At 47.2% G+C, this 16,977-nt stretch overlaps 1 pseudogene; it reads left to right on the top strand.

The window, feature by feature from the left end:
• The first annotated feature begins 14,080 nt into the window (after positions 1–14,080).
• Positions 14,081–16,626, top strand: LOC136515299 (uncharacterized; annotated as a pseudogene).
• Positions 16,627–16,977: the final 351 nt, after the last annotated feature.

Below are 16,977 nucleotides of genomic sequence, written 5' to 3'. Positions count from 1 at the left end.
CTACCGCTTCATGGCGCGACGTGATGCGTTATGATGCAACAATTGCATATGCAATGCTTGGATGTATGGGATGAATGTACAAATGAATGTATGAATGCATGCATGAGAATGGATGAATGAATGATCATGCATTGGAAAAGTAGAACGAGGGTTGGTAAAGCTACCTCGATGGCTCAAGTGACGGGTTCGGAGAGCTCCTATCAGATATGTCTGAGTGGAATCTGGGATAGAGTAGGCATAACCTGCATGGGGTATCCCACTGCTCCTTACCTATCTCTCGGTAGCCACCCGAGCCATCCGATCGACTCGGGTGACCAGTTGGCCTCTCTTCGATGGAGATTCCATCGGTGGGCCCCTCCAAACCCTGCATGGGAAGGTGGAGGGTCATTTGCATGTGGTTGTGCCTCATTTCCCATTCCTGGGTTGGGGTAGTGGTGAGCCCCACCTAGTCCATGTTCCGTTAGCAAGGCAATGTTTTGTCGGGTAGGCCACATCCTATTAGCCAGGGCCACAAACCCAAGGGGTTGGGCGAGACGGAGCATGAACCCAAGGGGTCAAACAAGATGGAGCAGGTCACCACACAGTGGGTGATGGAGGCTCGTCGTTCAACCATGGCTGCAGATGTGCGCCGAAAAGACGTCGTCTAGCCTATGGAGGCAGCGAAGGCTAGGTCAGAGGTGAGTGTTGTCCCACCCCCAACTGAGCCGAATGTCGTTCCGACCGTAGCCGAGCTCCCTTCATCCTTGTCAATCACACCATTAGCCAATGTAGCCGAGGGGCCATACTCGAATTAGAGTAGAAATAATCAGTTTATGTAAAAGATGAATTCGTGGGGGAGCCCCCATGTGAACAGTTTTATATTCATGAATATTTTAAGTTTGTTTTATGATGAAATCACTTGTGAGGGAAGCTTTCCCATCTGCCCTTTTTTCCTTGCATAGTTTTGTTTTTTGTCCTTTCTTTCTCGCACCTGCCCGTTGACCCATAGGCTACAACCTTAAGAACCTGGGCGTGACCTGCGAGGCTCAGTTGCTCATAACCATAGGTCATGGTAGGGTGTGATCGGTCGAGAGCTTAAAGCGCAAGTTACGTAGGGTAATCAAAGGAACAGAATGCCCTTTCGTTTGAGTGAAAAGTGTTACTACATGATAGTAAAAAAGGGGGTGGTATCGCACCCCTATGGAGCCCTTGAGCGACCCAGGCCGAGAGTGCTTGGGCTAGGGTGCTATAGGAGCAAACGTTGAATGGAAATAAACAGTAACACCGAGCTTTAGGGAAAGAAACGACGTAACTGTTCAATGTTCTATGTGTTGGTGAGAACGTTGTCGTTGTCATCCTTCAATCGGTAGGTGCCTAGTCGGATCACCTTAGTCACCATGTAGGGTCCTTCCCATGGTGGAGAGAGCTTATGTTTCTCCTTGGTTGACTAGGTCCTTCAAAGTACTAGATCACTAACCTTGAGGATCTTTCCCCTGATTTTTCTTTCATGGTACCTATGGAGAGTTTGCTGGTAACAAGCAGAGCGGATGACGGTCATCTCATGAGCCTCCTCGAGTAGGTTGACCATGTCCTGCTGAGCCTCTACGGCTTGGTCTCGGTTGAAGGCCTTCACTCTTGGGGCGCCATGATCAAGGTCGGAGGGCAACACTACTTCGGCTCCATATGCGAGGAAGAAAGGGGTGAACCTTGTGGACCGGTTTGGGGTCATTCTTAGGCTCTAGAGGATTGTAGGGACCTCTGCAACCCATCGTCCATCATACTTTTTGAGTCAGTCGAAGATGTGGGGCTTGAGTCCTTGGAGGACCATGCCATTGGCCCACTCGACCTGACCATTAGTACGTGGGTGTCTGACCAAGGCCCAATCGATCCTAATTCTGTATCTATCACAGAAGTCTAGGAACTTCTTCCCAGTGAAGTTTATTCTGTGATCGGTGATGATACAGTTAGGGACACCAAACCGATAGATGATGTCGATGAAGAACTTGACCGCCTCTTCTGAGTGGATATTGGTGATGGGCTTCACCTCTATCCACTTGGGGAACTTGTCCACCACCATGAGTAGATGAGTGAAGCCACCCGGGGCCTTTTTGAGGGGTCCAACCATGTTGAGGCCCCAGACCGTGAATGGCTAGGTGATGGGGATGGTCTAAAGTTCCTACGTCGGCAACTGAGTCTGCTGAGCATAGAACTGGCATCCTTCACACCTATAGACCACCTCCTCTACATCTCATAGCATAGTGGGCTAGTAAAAACCTTAGCAAAAGGCTTTCTCTACCAGCGACCTTGGGGCCGTGTTATGTCCACAGGTTTCGGTATGGACTTCGAGGAGAAGCTGTTTCCCCTGGTCGGTCGGGATGCACTTCATGAGCACTCCCGATGGACTTTGCTTGTAAAGTTTGTTACTAATGGTGATGAATGTCTTGGTGCGTCGAGTGATTCATCATGCTTCAGTCCTTTCAGGTGGGAGAACCTCCTTAAGGAGGTAGGCGGGCAGTGGTGCTCTCTAGTTGACTGGATTGAGTGCCATCACGGCGATGTCGCTAGGCGACGTTGTCATGGAGGTGCTAAGGTCGGAGTGCCCAAGCACTTAGTCAAGGTCGGGGCACGTCGAGGGGGGGATGAAAGCTCTAGTTTGGTTTTGGTTAATTGATGAAACCCTAAGTGCTAACCTAGTTTATCAAGATGATTATGAGATAGGTAGCACTGCTCCAAGTGATGAAGCAATGGCGAAGATCATGAAAATGGTGATGGCATGGTGATGGTCAAATGCTTAAACTTGGAAAAGAAGAAAGAGAAAAACAAAAGGCTCAAGGCAAAGGTATATTTGATAGGAGCCATTTTGTTTTAGTGATCAAGACACTTAGTGAGTGTGATCACATTTAGGATTGATAGCCGTACTATTAAGAGGGGTAAAACTCATATCGAAATGTGGTTGTCAAAGTGCCACTAGATGTTCTAACTCATTGCATATGCATTTAGGATCTAGTGGATCACTAACACCCTTGAGAATGTTTGTGAAAATATGCTAACACATGTGCACAAGGTGATACACTTGGTGGTTGGCACATTTGATCAAGGGTGGTGAAGTTTGGATGCAAGGGTAAGAAACTCCACCGGCGGAGTGTCTGCCCGTAGAGTGCGGACAGTCCGACGGTGCCACCAGCACCCTAGATAGAAAAATTGGAGGTCACTGTAAGTGACAGGACGCTGATCTTGGGTGGACCGATGCATTCGGTCAGGTGTGGTAGAGAGGTCGCCAGTTTCGGTGTTGCACCGGACGCTGGACCTAAGATGCACTGGACGCTGGTTTCTACGTCCGGTCAAACTGAAATGGCGACACGGTGACTAGGGTTTAGCATTGGACGCTGGTCTGTGTCCGGTCAAGGTGGAACGGACGCGTCCGATCAAAGAAAACCGGATTTGGACCCTTACTGTAAACGACCGAACGCTGGTGGTTCAGCGTCCGGTCAGTTTTGCCAGAGCATCCGGTCAGTTAATAGCCATTGTGATCTGGCGGCTCAAGTTTAACTTAGAATGACACGTGGCTTACATCTGTGGACCGGACGCTGTGTCCAGGGTCCAGTCAGTATGACTGGAGCGTCCGGTCAGAGCGTGTTTTACCTAGTGAAGGGGTACAATGGCTCTATTTCATGGGGGCTTCTATTTAAGCCCCATGGCTGGCTCAAGCTCACTTTCTTACACATTTTCATTGACATAGCAACCTTGTGAGCTTAGCCAAAGTCCTCCCACTCATCTCCATTATTGATCCATCATCTTTGTGAGATTGGGAGAGAATCCAAGTGCATTGCTTGAGTGATTGCATCTAGAGGCACTTGGTATTCGTGTTGCGCTATGAATTTTACTTGTTACTCTTGGTGGTTGCCACCACCTAGATGGCTCGGTGCAGCGGTGGAGGATTGGCACGAGTTGGTGATTGTTCATGGCCGTCTCCGGTGATTGTGAGGGGAGTTGTACCTTCCCCGGTGGAGCACCGAAAGGTAACTCTAGTAAATTGCTCGTGTCATTGAGTTACCTCACTTGTGGGTCGGTTCTTGCGGTGTCCTATCATGTGGACGAGGTTTGTGAAATACCTCTTAGCCACCGAACCACCAAGTGTTGGTCGACACAACGGGGACATAGCGTGTTGGCAAGCACGTGAACCTCGAGAGAAAATCGATTGTCTCTTGTCTTTGGCATTCTCCCGGTGATTGGCTATATATTCATCTTGTGATTGGTTCATCCCCTACACGTCGGTATAATCACCCTACTCACTTATTTACATTCTTACAAACTAGTTGATACAAGCTCTTTAGTGTAATTAGAATTGAGAGCTTGCTTTATTATTTACATTCATCTAGTTGAGCTATTTAGAGTAGCAAGGTTGAGAGCTCTTAGTGAGTAATTACATAGTAAGTTTGTGTGCCTAAGTAATCTTTGCAACTAGAATTGTTGGATAGGTGGCTTGCAACCCTTGTAGAGCTAGAGCAAGTTTGCATTACGCTATTTGTCATACTAATCAAATTGCTCTAGTTGATTTATAGATTTTTAAATAGGCTATTCACCCCCCCTCTAGCCATATTAGGACCTTTTAGGGGGGCAAAGCCCCTGAGTGCCAAATTGGTGTTGGAGTGTGTCTGGGTCAGATCCTCTTGGATGCGGGCAGATGGCTCGTGGAGGTTGTTTACAAAGACCCCATCGACGAGCGGTTCCTGTCTGACTACTAATTTTGCGAGGAAGTCGGCAGCGTCATTGTCCTTTTGAGGGACATGATGTAGTTTGATCCCTCATAACTTATCCTCGAGCTTGCGCACCTCTTGGTAATACACCGCCATGAGAGGGATCTTGTAGGAAGACTCCTTCATGACTTGGTCGATGACCCACTTTGAGTCATCGTGGACATACATCCATGTGGCGCTGAGCTCAACAACGATGCGTAGTCCATTGATGAGGGCCTCGTACTCCGTAGCATTGTTCGGGGCTAAAAAATAGAGATGGATCGCGTAGCGGAGCCTACTCCTATTCGGGGAGATCAGAACCACTCTAGCCCCCAAGCCAGGTGCCATGACTGACCCATTGAAGTACATTGTCTAGTACTCATGGGTGACGTCTGGGGTCAGGAGCTAGACTTCCATCCATTCAATGATGAAGTCGACAAGAGCCTAAGACTTAATAGCGGAGCAGGGGACATACCTGATGTCATGGCCCATGAGCTCGAGAGCCCACTTGGAGATTCAACCAATGATGTCATAGTTACAAATGACCTCCCTGAGTGGGTACAAGGTGATGACCATGACCTCGTGGTCGGTGAAGTAGTGCAGGAGCTTTCGAGTCACCATCAACATGATGTACAGAAGCTTCTGAACCTAGGGGTAGCGAACTTTGGCATCGGTGAGTACCTCACCAATGAAGTACACCGGTCGTTGGACCTTCAAGGGGTGTCCTGGCTCCTCCCTCTCGATGACAAGGGCAGTGCTGGCCCTGCTAGGGCTGCTTGCCCGCTCGGTCGGTCGCAGCGACCAAAGCTAGGTTGGTCGATCGGCGCCGATCCTTCTTGTTCTTCTTGCCCTTTTGTGTGAAGGGGCACTCATCTTGGTCCTCGTGCTTGGCCTTGCCCCTGTCCTGACCACCGCTAAAGACCGCCCCGACTACCTCCTCGCTGGAGGCAAGGTTCGTGGTGATGTTGAGTAGGTCGTGGGTGGTATGGGGCTTCACACAACCGAGCTTGTGGATTAAGGACTTGTAGGTTGTCCCAGAGAGGAATGCGCTGATGACGTTCGCGTCGATGACATCTGGCAGGGAGTTGCACTGCTTTGAGAACCTACAGATGTAATCCCGTAGAGACTCATTGGGCTCCTGCTGGCACCTCTGAGGTCCTAGGAATTCCTAGGACAGACATACATCCCCTAGAAATTTCCAACGAAGACCCTCTTGAGATCCGCCTATTTATGGATGCTGTTGGGCAGAAGTAATTTGAGCTATGCTCGAACATTCTCCTCCACACAGATGGGGAGGTACCAGATGATGAGGTAGTCATCATCCACTCCTCTAGCTCAGTAGGCGAGCCAAAAGTCTTCAAGCCATATACTGGGGTTCGTCTCCCCAGTATACCTAGCAATGTTGGTGGGCAATCGAAAGCGATGTGGGAACGGTGCTTTCTAGATGCGTCTTCCAAAGGGCCATGGCCCTAGGCCATCTGAGCTAGGGCTATGGTCGTTCGGTCAGCTGCCATGCCTAGGGTGCATGTCCTCGCACTCCTTGATGGTCAGGCCGGGGCCCACATCGCCTGCTCTCATCGCCATTCGATGGACGTCATCATCGCGCTGGGCGTGGCATCAATTGTTGATGGTGCTATGAATGTAATGGTTTGGCCCGAGCTATTTGCTCACATGTGGTTGGTGTGGAGCGAACGTCGGGTCGAGCTATGGTGCAGCTATGGCTTCCTGCTCCACGCTGGCAACTGCTACGGTGAGTGGACAGAGCGATTCGACTAGTGCGGCCCTAGTCCCCCGGTTGGGCAAGAGGCTGTGAGCCGGTGTCATGACACAGAGCTCTCTGCCTACTGAATAGCAGTGGTCTCCACTAGTGCCTAGAGGTTCTGGTGGATTACCTGTTCCTAGGGGTCGGCAGGCTCGGGGAGGCCACATAGAAGCATTGCCGCAGCAGCAATGTTCTGGCTAGCCCAAGCAAACTAAGGGGGTCATCCCTTCCATCCAATATGTTATGCTGGACCTAATAGGCACGACCCCGAGCGCCGCTCATGTGGCATAGCGTGATGTGCTGGGCGCTCCGACACAGGTGGCGGCTGGCTCTACCGCCTTTACCGTAACTCCTCACCATGCTGCTACGCACGCGCCAGGGCCTGTGCACGGGGGTCTGAAGGGGTGTGAGTCTATAGAGGCTCCACTACCTCCGATGGCTATCCTGGGGCATCCGCCATAGCGCACTCCTAGGACAGAGGTGGCCCGGTGCCATGATGTCACCAATGCTAGAGCCATTTCTTTTGACCTCATCATCGACGAGGTCATAGAAGGAGACGGGAGCGTAGCCCACCATCCCCACGAACTCAGACATGAGAGGGGGTGGTGTTAGCATCCTTTGGAGTCCTCGCACGCACGCGTCCTTGGGGGACACAATGTCGTAGGGGAACCGGTCGCATAGCGGTCATGGTAAGGACAATGGGATCCCTCTAGAGAGTCAGCGGAAGGTGTTAAATAGTGAGTAAAGAACAATATGTACATCACTCACTATGGGGTTTGAGCCTAGCATGGGCTCGAGGCAAAGCGTGGGTATCTCGACATTGAGGTCATCGAGTGGCCCATTGCAGTTGGTGGAGGGCGCTCCTCCTCTAGTGGGCACCGGGACAAGCGCCTCTTCGTGGAGGCAAAGTATGCTGAGCTAGTCAGTGACAAAGTCTAGACTCCCAAAGAAGGTCTAGAGTGGGACAAAGATGGGAGGAGCCCACATCCCAACAAGTGGGAGTGTGGGAAACTCCAGCGAGCCAAAGTAAATCATATAACTCAAGCCCGCCATGCCAAAGATGGTGGAAAGGTGGGCCATTCGATGACCAAAGGCGTGAATGCACGGTGTCCTCCCCATGAACGGCGCCAACTATCGGTGTGAAAAGTGACCAACAAGTAAATATTTGTAGTTTTGTCGTGCGTTGTGAATTATGATCGAATGCGGCCTAGAATTCAATGACACAAGATTTATATTAGTTTGGGCAACAGGCCCTATGTCCAGTTGAGGTTGGTCGGTGACTTTATGCCTGAGCCTAGGTACTTGAAGTTTGCTATGGGGTTACAAACGAGTAAGGAATGAGAAGGGAGGTGTTAGAGGCCCGATCAGAGGAGCGTATGCTCTGTGTGTCTCTAGAGATGTTGAGCTGTTGTGTTCTCGAGTCATTGAGAAAATATTAGAGAGAGAGAGACCTATTTTATAGGAGAGAGTGCATCTCCTTTTATAGTTGAAAGGGATGGCCTTATAAGTCAGAGAGAGAGAGTGTATACGTGTGCTACCTAGTCTTGTTGCTCATGCCTTCAGGTACAGGATGGCTGCCAGCGCCCACAATACTGTTTATGCCTAGACAGTTCTGGCAGGCTCTACCGTGTTCGTCTGGTATGGCAAACGATGGTGCCCACAACACTATTTATGCTCTAGTGCGTCTAGCAGGCTCCACCATGTTCGCCTATCATGCCCTGATGACACCGTCCTGCAGGTGCACAGGGAATGGCAGGGTATGGTCCTCAGTATTATGATTGACTTGAGCACCTTATCTTATATGCTCTTCTTCTTCCCTAGGCCCACACTGAGTGGGCGTCTCCGGTCGGTCGCTCCTAGTCAGCCTTGACCGTGTTGGTCGGGAAAGAGCAGTGAGCAGAGGTTCGGTGTATCCTCGGTCAGAGAAAAGGGGGTCAGAGTCAGACTATGGTCCCATCATGGCTAGGCCTTCTGCCTCGCCCGACCCCTTGGGTGTGGGCTCCACCTCGCCCAACCCCTAAGGACGTGGGTTCCATCTCGTCCGATGGGAACCCATACCAGATCATAGTCTTGGCCTATTATTGTGTATCTAGGTTGGCCCAGGCATGTGCTATCATTGTGCCGCCTGCTGGGCCAAGTTTTGTAGGGAAGCGGGTCCATTGGGGACCTTGGGTTTATGAACCCAACAAAGATATACCCTTAATTTGCAAAGTCAAGTGTTTGTTAGTTGAACCCAACACTTTGCTTGATGAATATGGTAGTTAGCTTAGTACCTTAGTCATTAGAGCTAGCTTAGTAGCTTAGTATGTGTATTCTTAGTTTAAGAGTTGTTGTTGCATAAATGCTAAGTGTTGCATCATCATCGCATGCATGTAGAGAACGAGTTAGTGGAGATCGTGACCACTGACGATCATGAGTTCAAGGAGATCGTCGAGGAGTACGAGGAGGAGATTCTCATGTAGGAGGAGGTCCCGGAGCCACCACTGACTGACTTAGCTGACACCGCGCCTGCCCAAGGCAAGCCCCGGTGCATAACCTCTATTTTATAATTTACCGTATATATATGTGTTGTGTATTTATGTTACAGGAATTTTATGGAAACCACATACATAGATATATACCTGTCCTAAGAGTTTTACTAGTGCAGGTTCGAGTAGATGCTATGCTTAGGTCATCGGTAGCATGAGTAACCTACCGTTGCTCACAATAGGGGATTATTATTACTCTCGTAATAAAATGATAAAGGAAAAATAGAGACCGAGCAGGGATATGGTATGGGTTATGGTGGGTGTGATGAGTTGTGTCCCGTGGCCACGGGGCTTAGCTTGGTTACACTGTTTTTCCTATCCGTGTCGATTGAGGACCGTCCGTTGTTGTGGATGGTAGTCAGGTCACATACTTATTATCCTGAGCATATACTTGCTTATGGGAGCGGAAAGGCTCATTACACTCTTGTCGTGGGTTCTGGCTCTTTCCAGATCGACTGATTGGAGGCGGAGAAATGTGGAGGTCTAAGCACCATGTTGAGACTAGGTCTCAAGTGTGGGGGCTTGGAGACCAATTTTGGATGGGGACCTAGACCCCTGTGATAGGAGTGGAATGGGTTGGTCTTGTTTGTGCCTGGGGTACAAATGGGGCATGTGTTTTAGGGTATCCAACTGTGATACATTGGTTCATGAATCACCGTTTCCGTGAGACGGTACGACTTGGCTATGGTCTAGCACCATAGTAAGAACTGAAAGATAAAAGATGGTGAAATAGTTTTGATTGCTCAACCCTTGCTTGAAAGTAGAACATGCGCTTACCTAAAATGGTTAGCTAATAAGTAACCATGACTGCTAATAAAACTTGACTGTAAGAATGAACTATTAGTAATGCTTTCCGCAAACAAAAAGAAAACAACAAACCTTACTGCCTATCATACCCTTGGAGTTGGGAAACTATTCCCACTAGTCGGGTAAGTCTTGCGAGTGCATTGTGTACTCAGGGTTTATTTACCCCTGTTGCAGGTGCAGCTTGAGGAGTAGCTCTTGTGTGGAGGATTCTTCTAATTGGCACAGATGGATCCTTATATCGTTTTCGTTAGACATTTATTTCAATTCCGTTGTTTAATTATCGCACTCTGAACTCTAGTATTGTAATAAATAATTTTAAAAAACTCTTGTTGTATGAAATAGGACTAAGTATTGTAAACTCATACTCATTATTAGATTCTGGATGTAAAACATGGATTGTTTCGTGTTCTCCGGTGTGCACGACGGAACTGTCCGATGTAACTAACTTTCGGAGTGCTTAGTGTCTAGTGGAAGACAAGCACCTCCGAAAGAGTGTTATCACAGACGGTTCTGTCACAAAATTTTTGCTCCCCTTTCCTCTCGAATCGTCACTGTGACTGCACCCATTCTTAAATCACCGCCGCGCCCGCACTGCGCCTCACTGCTGCTGCTCGCTCCCTCCCACAACGCGCGCATCCACCCGTGACGTTTGGCTCCCCATTCCCGGACTATGCTCCACCCTACGACGTGCCCCACGCCTCATTTCCTCCCCCCTAAACACACAATACTGTGTTCGTCCCCCCACCCCATCACAGCCCGGCCAGTTGGCTCCGGTGGGGTACGTGCTGTCGACGGTGGTGAGGGTGCTAGAGCAGCCCACGACGTTAGGGTGGCCTAGGAGACGGCGCTCCTCACGGGGCCCTTCTAGGTGGCAGCCCTCCTCGGCCCCCTGCTCGGCTAGGCCTTGCTGTTGCCACTCTAGTGCCCCCACCAAGGCGGTCTCCATCCACTCCCTGTCCTCCTCACCGATCTACCCATGGTTCACCACCAGGTAGGCCGTGCCCGCGCGGTGAATGCTGTATTTCAGGTGTTTTTAGACATTTCACACTTTTTATTTCAAGTGTTTTATCTAGATGTTACAAAAAGTAGACCTAGCATGTTGCATATGTTGCAATGACAAAATATTGTAAGGCTATGTTTCAAGTGTTCCAGGTGTTTCAAATGTATGTTGCAAATATTTCATCTTGATGTTTCAAAAGTAAATCTTGGTGTTGCACATGTTGCAATTGCTATACACGCATGTTTTAAGTGTTTCATATTTTTAGACGTTTGTTGCAAATATTTCATCTATATGTTGCAAAAGTAGATCTGGTGTTGCACATGTTATTATGGTTATATATGCATGTTTTAAATGTTTCATTGGTTTTAGACGTATGTTGTAAGTGTTTCATTTGGATGTTTCAAAAGTAGATTTCGTGGGAGCACATGTTGCAATGACGGCAGTGGCTGACGGACAACGGCTAGCCATAGCTACTTGTTGCTGCTAGTGTGCCGTCGTGGGTCACCGCGTCGCCTGCTTGTGCGGCTACTGTGTGCAATGCGAGCGTGCGTTGGGCAAGGCACCGACGCAACGTCCAGAGCGGGATTGATGCGAAGCGAGGGATGTACATGTGTGCGTGGAAGCTCCGTCCAATGCTAGCGCCCCGTATCGATCGAAACGCTCTAGGCGCTAGCAAATCCTTTTTAAAACTGTTTGGTACGGATCATGTGATAGTACTAGTTTTCCAAACAAGGTTCCTGTGACATCCTCCACCAATTATAAGAGCAAGGCTATTAGTGATAAAGTGTGTTTATTTTGTTTCCGCACTTTTTTTCCTGTGTTAATCTCCATGTTATCAGCCTATCCGTTTAGTCGTATTTGGTTTATAAGTCATAGCTTATCAGTCAACGAACAATATTTTTCTCTCATATCAAATTAGCTAATAGTATTTTCAACCATAACTTATAAGCTAAACCAGCCCAAATAAATAGGACGTACATTGTTATTAAAGCAATTATTGATTAATCTGGATAAGTATACTAGGAGTAGCAGATGAGTAGTGACCGCGGCGGCGCTGACATTGGGTGGCAGTGGGATTATGGCAACCACCCACCGGCCGGCCGCCTAATCTATACGCGTGGCGTGCCACGTGCAGTGCAGCTCCGATCCATACATATCGCTAGCACACTTGGCGTCGTGGACTCGTGGGTGTCTCCCCGCGTTGCGGCTGGCGGCGGCTAGCTGCTCTGTTTCGTGTGGACGGCGTCGCACCACCGCTCCGCCACGCGCACCGGCCCTCACCTGTCACCGCCACCGTGCCGCCGATTGATGGGTAGGAGATCTCGCTGCATTATTTATGGCCTCATCGGATCGGCTGGTTTTATCTTTTCATATGCTCGTTGCCTCATTGGTTTAACACTTTGGATGCATTTTTCAAAGTGAAAATCTAATCAAACTTGACGCGCCCGGTTGGTTAGGTTGCTATCATGGAATGAAATTTGTCCTAGTCTCCGACTCAAGATGCTACTCGTTTATTTATTTATTTTTAGCACATCTTTTACATATGAAACATGCACCCAAACCGCGGCCAGCAAGCGTGCCACGTCACGGGCTTTTTGCGGCCGTTCGATCGGGTGCGCGAACGGTCCAGATCGGGCGATCCGTGGTCATTTTACGAAAAACCCCTTCTATTTTTCGGAAATCAACCCGCGCTCCAGAGGTCCTCTCAAAATATTTTACAAAAAAACACCTCAAATTATTTCCAAATCAACCCACAGTCCAGAACGGATGGGCTCCGATTTTTTTTGCAAAAAAGACCTTCACTTTATCGAAAATCAACCCGCGCTCCTGAGATACTCTCAGCAATTTTTGCGAAAACCTCCTCAGATTTTTCTCAAATCAAAATACAGGCCACCTTTGATTATATCTCTTTTTTCAAAAAATAAATTAGCTGAAACTTTAAAATTGCATAGTAAATCATAGAAAAATTATAAATTAGAAAATCAAGTTGATCTGAAATCCTAACGAGTAGAACTATGCCTATGCTTTAAGGATTTTTTCATATAAACTTTTACCTATGCTTTTAAGGGGCAAATAAAATTATACCTTCATGATGATAAAGTCTAAAAAATACATAAAAATCATAAAATAAATAAAAAATTGCTGAATTTCTCATTACTACACGTATATTCTTATTGCCACTGACCTAATCGAAAGGGCGTCTCTAGTGCTACTCGTATTTTTGGCACCCGTTAGCTAATCACTCCTTTGCATCCAGTCCAGACTCCAGCGGAATAGCGCAAGCTGTGGCCCATCTGTAATAGCGCAAGGCCGCAAAGCTGAGCCCGACCAGTCCGAGACACATATAACAAAAGAAGATGAGTGACTTGTTTCCTAAAACTTTTACGAGCCCAGCCCCAGACACACAGAGCTATCCTTCTTTTTTGGCAAAAGTCCATTTTTCCTCCCTCATCTCTTGCAGTCGTCCGAATTTCCTCCCTCAACTACAAAACCAGGAATCTATCCTCCTTCATCTATAAAAACCGGTTATTTTTTGCACCTTGGCTGGTTTCGCAGACTGTTTGTGCCTACGTGGACCGCCGAATCTATCCTCCTTCATCTATAAAAACCGGTTATTTTTGCACCTTGGTTAGTTTCGCAGACTGTTTGTGCCTACGTGGACCGCCGACACGGCAACCACGCTGACGTCGTTTCAAAGGATGCGGCCAGCGGCCGAGTGAAACCCTAGGCCATTCCCGTCGCTCATTTCCTCTCTCTCTCTCTCTCTCTCTCTCTCTCTCTCTCTCTCTCTCTCTCTCTCTCTCTCTCTCTCCGCTCTAGTAAGACGGTGACGACGACGGAGAAGAAAGATTCCCAGTAGAGGTGGTGGCACTGAGGTTCCCTACCGCGGCGACACTAGATCCCGTCAGTGGGCAGGCCACGACGCTGGGATCTAAAGACAGCGGAGAGGTTAAGCCAACTAATCCCCAAATCTTTAGATTTTATATTCTGATGCTTTGGAATTGGTGTGTACTGTAAGGTTAAGAATATGTTGGGGGCTTAGTTAGGGGTTTGTTTATTCGATTGCCTAGGGCACACGGTTGATTTGGAGGCTAGTTTATTCAACACAGTTGCTTAGTTTATTACTTGTGCTGCATAGTTGAGATCCAAGTGATTTGAGTGTAGGATGTACTTATGCATCGGGAGTTGGTTATGTCAATGAGTTTTTAAATAAGTAGATGCATGTTCTAAGCACCTGATTGAAGTGAATTCTACTTGCAGTGTGGACATGGATGTTTTAAGCACCCTTGTTGTGAGGTTCCATTTCAATGGTCAATTTGTCAAAATTGGTAATAGATTGGACTATTTTGGTGGATTGGAGACAATGTCTCACATTGAGAGGGATAAAGTGTCTTTGCCAGAGGTTGTTGGTCATCTAAAAGATCACTGCACTATATCAGAGGGGGCTTTGCTGCACTGGTTATTCCCTGGTAAAGAACTTGATAGTGGACTTCGTGTTCTATTAGACGACAATGCTTGCATTCAAATGTCAGATGCTATTGGAAAAGGAGTGGTGGCTGATATATATGTTGAGGATCCATAGCAAGATGAGGCTGCAAATGAAGAGTACTACTCAGAAAAAGCTAAGAACAAGGCGCATGAGAAAGAAGAGTCAAGTGCAGACAGTGACTACATGCATGGAGACTCCTGCTCTTCTGAAGATGATGATGAAGCTGCAGAAATTATCAAAAAGTTCAGGGATTTAAAAAAGAAGATGAAGGAGGGACAAAGTGCAACACTAGATGATGTGGTGCTGAAAGGCTCAACTGGTATGCTTGCCGGATTTGAAATTATTGAAGATGGGTATGGTACTCCATATGTAAAGAGCAGTGAAGAAGAAGCCTCTGAAGTGGAAGCTCATAGTGAGGGAGAATTAATAAGAAACAATGATGGCCTACCAAGGTTTAAGAAGAGCCTAGGTACTCCAATTTTCTCCTTGGGCATGAAGTTCAGAAGCAAACAACAATTTAAGAAGGCAATAATTAGATATGGCCTTGCTGAGAGAAAATATATCAAATTCGTAAAGGATGAGCCAACAAGAGTGAGGGCAAAGTGTGAATGGAAGCACTGTCCATGGGTCATTTTGTTATCAACCAACACTAGGACTCAGAGCTGGCAGATTGTCACATTTAATGAATTCCACACATGTCCTCCTAGGAGGGACAACAGGTTGGTTACTGCTAGAAGGATTGCAGAGAGGTATGAGAAGTTCATAATGGCCAATCCTACATGGAATTATGGAAGCATGAAGCAGACTGTGCAAGAAGAGATGTTTGCAGATGTTAACACTGCTAAGCTCAAGAGAGCAAAGGCCATGGTCATGTAGAAGGTACTGGACTCCACAAAAGGACAGTACCAGAGACTGTATGACTACCAGGATGAGCTACTAAGAAGTAATCCTGGCAGCACTGTCATAGTGGTAAAAGAACCACATGTGGAGCCTCCAACTTTTCAAAGAATGTTCATTTGCCTGGATGCCTTGAAGAAAGGTTTCATTGCAGGTTGTAGGAGAGTTGTGGGACTAGATGGATGCTTTTTTAAAGGTGCAACTAATGGTGAATTGTTGTGTGCTATAGGGAGGGATGCCAACAACCAGATGTACCCTATTGCATGGGCTGTGGTTGAAAAAGAAACAAATGAAATTTGGGATTGGTTTTGTGGTCTGTTGTTTAAGGACTTGGGTGTTGGTGATGGCTTTGATTGGGTGTTTATTTCATATCAGCAAAAGGTATGTGTGCTGCCTTCATCATATTGAGCTTTACTGCATTACATGTGTTACAAAAAAGTATGTAACTCTAGGTTGGTTTATTGTAGGGAATTTTAAATGCAGTGCAAAACTGGGCTCCAAACGCAGAACACAAAAATTATGCAAGGCATATATATGCTAATTGGAAGAAACATTTCACTGAAAAGGAGTGGCAGAAGAAGTTCTGGGCTTGTGCCAAGGCCCCTTGTCTGATGTTGTTCAACTTGGCTAGAGCAAGGTTAGCTAGGGCAACAGTTCAAGGAGCTCAAGCTATTCTTAACACTCATCGACAACACTGGAGCAGGGCATGGTTTAGGTTAGGATCAAATTGTGATAGTGTGGATAACAATTTGTGTGAGTCATTTAACAAGTGGATTGTCGAAGCTAGATATTTTCCAATAATCACTATGTTAGAAACAATAATAAGGAAAGTGATGGTTAGGATCCATGACAATGTTACTAAATCACATAGGTGGTCTACCTTCATATGCCCTAACATTTTGAAGAAGTTGAATTCTTACATCACAATGTCAGGCCACTATCATGCAATATGTAATGGGGCAGAAAAATTTGAAGTGGTGCACTGGGAGAATAGATTTACAGTTGACTTGGATAAAAAAGAGTGCTCATGTAGATACTGCCAGCTATCAGGATTGCCATGCCCACATGCCATATCCTGCATATATTTTAAGACTAGCAGCTTAGAGGACTACATTGCCAACTGCTACTCAGTTGATGATTTTTGGAAGACATATGCCTACTGCCTTAACCCAGTTGAAGGCATGACCAATTGGCCTGTATCAGATAGACCCCCACTTAGAGCTCCAGGATATGTGAGGATGCCAGGTAGGCCCAAAACCGAGAGAAGGAGGGACCCAACTGAGCCACCCAAACATACAAAAATGTCAAAAGTTGGGACTGTCATCAGGTGCTCCAAATGCAAGGTTGTGGGGCATAACAAATCTTCCTGTGACAAAAAAACAGCTGCAAGTTCTTCCAATCCTAGGCATACAGGAATAGGTACTTGAAAGGACCTAGGAAGCCACCTAGAGGGGGGTGAATAGGCGTTTCTGAAAATTAACACCTTTAAATGTGGAAACAATTAGAAAGGGGAGTTTCCAAAATGGAAACTCCAAATTAAGAGTACTACCACCCCTCACAAGTTAGCCACAAAGTAAATAAGGTATAAAGAATACATCTAGAAGCTACAACCCTGCAACACCAAGTTAGAACAGAGAATAAATATTTTCAATGTAGGTAGGAAATACCGGACGTGTCCGGTATACACGATTTCTACAGATTGGTCCTGAACTTGCTCCTTTCGATTTCTATCTTCAAACCAAACTGCAGGCACCTAATGGAGATGACAATATACACAG

This window comes from Miscanthus floridulus, chromosome 17 (assembly GCF_019320115.1).
Source record: "Miscanthus floridulus cultivar M001 chromosome 17, ASM1932011v1, whole genome shotgun sequence".
NCBI lineage: Eukaryota > Viridiplantae > Streptophyta > Magnoliopsida > Poales > Poaceae > Miscanthus > Miscanthus floridulus.
This window is presented reverse-complemented; position numbering and strand designations above follow the sequence as displayed.